Raw genomic sequence first — 6,045 nt, forward strand, 5'->3', positions numbered from 1 at the left:
AATTTAACGAACACACTTTTATTATAACCATGTTCCAAATAATGCTTTAAAACAGGTTAAATGGAGTGTCTCCAGTCCCCAGTTTAAAAAGAAATACAAAATGATGGGGGAAAGCAACAAGAAACTATAAATATAGGCTGCACTTTCAAAAGTAATAATATAGCTTCCAAAAAATAAGAAAAAACAACAGAAAAAGAGATAAATCCATAATAACTTTAAAGCAAAACCAGCCTTGGTGAGTTGCATGCAAATGAAAGGCAAAACAACTGCATGAAGACACAAAGACAAACATGACTAAGATGCAAAGCAACACAAAAGACATGTGAAGTTAACACAAAATTACATAAGAGGACTACAAAGACACATAAAACCACCAGAAAGTTGCAAAATCACTAAAAATATGAATGAATGAATGAATGAATGAATGAATTAATTAAAAAAAACTTTGGTCAAAGGAAAAAGAGATGAAAATGAAAACAAATAGATGGAAAACATGTCTACTAGATTTGTGTGTCTGTTTAAGTCCATGTGTCTGCTTCTCTGTAGCAGAGTTTGAGCCCACTGTGTTTACCTGCCTGTACATGTAGCATGAAATAAAGGTTATCTTATCTTAAATTGCATCTCATGAAACTCAAATATGTAAAACCTTTCACAGTAACCAAAACGCCTGACACTTACCAGAAGGCAGGCAAGAGAGAAGCGCAAAGAACCAAAGGCCAAAGTGCTCATGAACCCCCTACATAAAGACCTTATAAAGGACTCAATCAAAAGTCATGATCTCGCTGCATCATTTTATTTGGTGCTTCAGATAAAAACCTTATTAAACATTTATTAGCAGCATAATCCTTTACACATTTACCTCACCTAAACTTGTAAACTGCATTTATAAAATATACTCTATGCACATTGAGGATACGGGGGAAACTAAAGTAAATTAACACTAACAGTCCACATGCAATAAAGTTAAAATTCACACGCACTAAAACATTGGTTAAACATTTTAAATTGGTGGAAGCATGAAGTCTTGCACAAAACGAGTGCTACCATGGAAGCAACAGCAACAACAAACTGTAGCTGATCTGAAGAACAAACATCAAACATGATTTACAACAAGATTGAAAATAAACATTAAAAAAGCGAACATCGCTGATGTAATAGTACAGTAAGTGAGAAGTTCTGTTGTCGCTATTTGGCTTCACTGCACAAAGAAATTAGCATTTAAATCCACCAAGTAGTCATCGAGGTTCACAAATAATTAGATCCAGGACAAATGAATCTAATTTCATTAAAAATGGGAAATTGGCTGTTAAAAATACAATAATTGTTTGCAACTTTGACTAAGTTCTGATTAATACTGAGTAGGAGTAGCTATTCTTCCTGACTGTAAATAAACAAATGATGACAAAATATAATCAAACCATCAAATATGAAAATAAAAAGTAAGACTGAAAATCTGATTAACTTTATTTCAGACGATGACAACTGAGCGACCAAAACGATGAATTAAAAACAATGAGGTGATGAAAATGAATCAGTTTTGCATTTCCACTGGTTCATGTTTATATCAGTGAAGTAAACACTGGTTGCAGATTGTGCTCTATTTTTATCAGAGTGAGCCACATAAAGACAGCTAGCAGCTGCTGGTGGACCATTAGCCTCTTTCCACAAATACATTCAGTAAAGTTAGATTCTCTCTTGTGTCCTTTCTGCTGGAGATGTCAGAGTTGGTAGTGAACCATGGGTTTGGGACGATCTTTTGTGATTCTTGCAGCTCCGTTGAGGCAGTGAGAACTGAAAGGTTCCTCCAAACACAGCAGTGTGCAGCCAGTGATTTTCTGGGCAGAGTTTTATGACCCTCTAAAGGGCTATCCTGTCTGCCACGGAGCTGCTGGCATACCTCGTAGAGATGCAGTCTGACAACGTGCTCAATGGAGCAGCAATATAAAGACACCATGAGCTTCTCTGGAGAAACCTCATGAAGTGGAGTCTCTGTTGTGCCCTCTTAACTACCACTGTAAGCTTAGTGGATCAGGACTGATAATATGCAACATGCCCAAAAACATTGATGTGTTTTGGGTTGTGATCTTAATAAATGTATTGTGAGTTATTTTGTTTTGGTGGCGTTCGGTCCAAGGTTCTTCTCAGTAGACGATGCTGTAACTGATAGCATAGAAGGGACACAGTTTTAGGTATGGAGAACATAAAAAAAGGGACTCAGAAAACAACGTTTAGGAAGGGAGAGAGGCAGGAGCATAACCTAACCACGTGGGGGTGGTTAGTTGAAAGTCTTTTCTCCAGTGACAGAAAGGATGTGAAAGTCCCAAACCAGGAAGTCTGGGTTGATGGTACTGAAGTTGGAACTGCAGTCAGCTCAAGCTGGGATAGTGGAGTATGGAAGAAAGTGGAGTTGCCATTTTCTGAAAGTGGATGGATGGATGAACCTTATTGACCTTAATTTCACAAATTTTGAAATGTTCATGTAATGTTTACAACTGCAGTGTGTTCAGGTGTCTTTAAGAATCCGTTGCATGCATCAATAATAATTGGAGAAACTTTAATTTAAGCAACACTAACAGCGTCCCTGTGTGTGTGGAGTACAGGAGGGAGGACTCAAGTACAGGACACGGGTGATGTAAAGTGCAAGCAAAGCTTAAAATGCAAGCACAAGATCAAGAGAGATTCTGGAAACACAGGACTATTTATACACAATGGGGTAATTGGAGCAATGAGTCAAAACATCAGAGACAACTAACTATCACAGTGAAACAGGAAATAATCCGAGAGATAGTGGGAGAAGGAACGCTAGAATAATAAACTCAAGACCAAAATCCAAACATGAGAAAACACACAACAAAACCTCATTGCTAGTGCAGGAATACTGCATGACATCACTGTATGGGATATAAGCATTGACAATAATAGTAATAATTTTCAAATAAAAATGGCTCTTATATCTTTGAAGTGTGCATGTTAAATGTCACGGCGTCACAGCTAATCAAAAGCACCATGAAAAAAAGATATAAAGTTGCTGAGATAATAAGATGTTTTTAGCACTTATTGAATAACAGTTTACTTCTGATTTTTAAAGTCTTTTCTGTTAAAGAACAACAATTTTCTATTCTGAGGTCAGTTTTAAGCTCTTTGGTTAAAACTGTGTCTAAAGTAATCATATTTGATTTTGTGGACTGAGCAGTGCTGATCCTGATGTTCTTGTTGGACCATTTGTGACCTGCTGGACTTGAAATATCAGGTGGTGACAACAAGAAAAGTCCATTAATTTATTATTTATGGGTTTAGGTGGCACAGTGGGGCAGTGCTGAGCACTGTCACCTCACAACACAAAGGCTCTTATTTTCAAACCTGCCATCAGCCTTTCTGTGTGGAGTTTGCATGTTCTCCCTGAGACAGCGTGGGTTGGTCCCACAGTCCAAAGTTATGCTGGATGTTTGGTTAATTAGTGATTCAGACAACATTTGAGTGAATGTTTTTCTGTGTTAGCCCTGTGACAGACTGGCAGCCTATCCAGGGTGTAGCCCATCTTTGGCACTAGGGATAGATGGTGCAGCTCTGAACTGGATAATCAGTTAAGAAAATTGATGGATGAATGGGTGGATGGGTTGAAAAAGCAATTGGATCAGGAATATAATATGGTAATAGGTCTGGCAAAATACAGTGTTATTGTACATTTGTGACAGTATTCATTTTGTCATTGTGTATAATTGAATTTTTGCATTTATTTTTTTTATTTCTGTCTTTTTTTTCTTGCATATTTTGTATCTTTGTTACTTTTTCCTAAAAATGCATTTCTGCAAATGGATAACTGAATTGCATCAACATTAGGTACATCATAACAGAATAAAAAAAAAGCATTTGCTGAATTATTCTGTAACTATGAACAGTATTGATCCAAAGTTTGGGTCTTTGAGCTGATTCTGATGTGGATGTCAATGCTGTGACTGTTAAACCATCACTTTTATCTGATGACACTTGCTGTTTACCATCTATTGTATTTAAATTATTTAAAACTGTTCTTTAAGAATTCTTCCACACATTCTCAAAAGCAACACGTGGCTCTAAATGGCCCATTTCAAGCTTTTCCTTCCTTTCTGTCATTTATAATCTGTTATAATGGTGGCTGGTCATATTAAATATGGCCAAAAACTCACATAATGAGGTGCATAATTGGTGCATCTGGCAATAATCTCTATGAGCTCAGGCTTCAGACTGCTCTAAATACTCAGTTCCAGGCAGTTTTCCTATTTTTGGCTCTGAATGATGTCAAAAAGAGCAGATTAACTAATATGGCTCTGAACACAAAAGCCACACCCACCTGCAACATTATCAATTTGTGAGGGTAGCCAGTGAGAAGAAAGGTGACTTAAAGGAAGAGGAGTTAATAATACAGCTTGTTTTAGACAAGGATTATGTTGAACTGTGAATCATGCAAAGCTACTCTAATAGAGTCCAAGAAAGGAAATACGGAGAGGGGAGAAAAGGAAAAACAAAATAACAATTCAGTAAACAAACAAAGTTTAAACACAGATAACACAATTTAAATAAGGATTATATCGCTGATCTAACTGCGGTCTTATCAAAGTCTTATGAACTTCTGATTCTCAAAGCCAACTGTGTGTCTTTCGACATGCACAAAGAACCTGGTTTGAATTTTTACAGCTCAGTTTGGCACGCTGAGATCCCTTTACCCCTCGTTGACCTTCCACAAAGGTATGCAAACACGTCCTAATCACTGTCATTTTCCTTTGCAGCACAGGTGCTGGACATTTATATGTGTCAGACTTAAATTTAAACCTGACAAATCTCTGCTTCGGCCACAATGTGAGACCACACGACGCTCCTTGTCTGTCACCGTCTGTTACGAGCTGTTTATGGTGTCGGTCGAGGTTTAAATTCCAAGGGACAGAGGACACCTTTGACCAGTGAGCTCATGAAATTCATGTAAAGTCAGTGAGATTATAGGGATTTGTTTACCCGCTGGAGCATTTGTGTCATTTTCCAAAACAGAGGAACTCAAGCAGCAGGAAAACTTAAAAACACACATGAAATCACTCATTTGAATTTTCTTACTTTTTCTTCACAAGAGGGTTAGTTTGTTTTTGTGCATCAACCAGAGACAACAGCAGCGGGTCTTCAATACATCTTAATTCATTCAGGCATGAAAAAATAAAGATGGAGAAAGAAAAAGGGCTCACCTTGCAGCGAAGAGTGAAAGTTGCTTAAAACAGACAAGCGGGAGACATCTGTGTATCCTTGCTTGAAGAAGAAACCTCAGTGAAACGTGCACAGACTCCAACAACCTGTGACCGTCTGACAGCCACTTGGAGAAATCGCATCTGAATTATAAATAGTTCATCCTCTGAAAGAGTTTTCAAAAATGTTTTCTGCAGCTTATGATGATTTTCACCCTCTGCCGGCACACATTAAATCTTCCTGCGGAGCCTGATGGCGTGTTAAAACCTTGAAAAAAGGCAAATGTAATTGCATGTGTTGTTTTCAGTGAGCACACTTATGGATCAAATGGTCATCATCACATAAACATGATAATGATATCACTTTATTTTTCATGTGAAAGCTAAGTTGGGTGAGTCACTGAGCTGCAGATAGTAGATGACTTGTGTTTAAGGTTTTGCCTCATGACGGAGCAGCTAGTGGTCGTATTTTATCCCCGTATTTAGATAGAAGCGTCCGTCTTTTATCTCAGCTCACAGAGTGTTTGGGCCGTAAAGACATGGGTCTGTGTGGCACCGGAGATAACAAACTGACAGCGAGCACACAAACCTGGACAGACCGTGATGCTTTTCATATCACAGTCGCCAAGTGGTTATGCAAAAATCAAACTGTCCTGGAGCATTAGGAGGAAAAGCATTTGCACATTATTATTATGACTCTATTCTCCGAGTTACATCCTATATTTAAATATTCCTGAGAAGGGCGTTGATGGACGCTTTATTTACCTAAAGGTGGAAATCTTGACAAAAATGAGCTTTAACAGGAGAAAGAGTTCACGGAAAGGCAGCAGCTCTGGGA

Source organism: Astatotilapia calliptera, chromosome 22 (genome assembly GCF_900246225.1).
Source record: "Astatotilapia calliptera chromosome 22, fAstCal1.2, whole genome shotgun sequence".
Taxonomy (NCBI): domain Eukaryota; kingdom Metazoa; phylum Chordata; class Actinopteri; order Cichliformes; family Cichlidae; genus Astatotilapia; species Astatotilapia calliptera.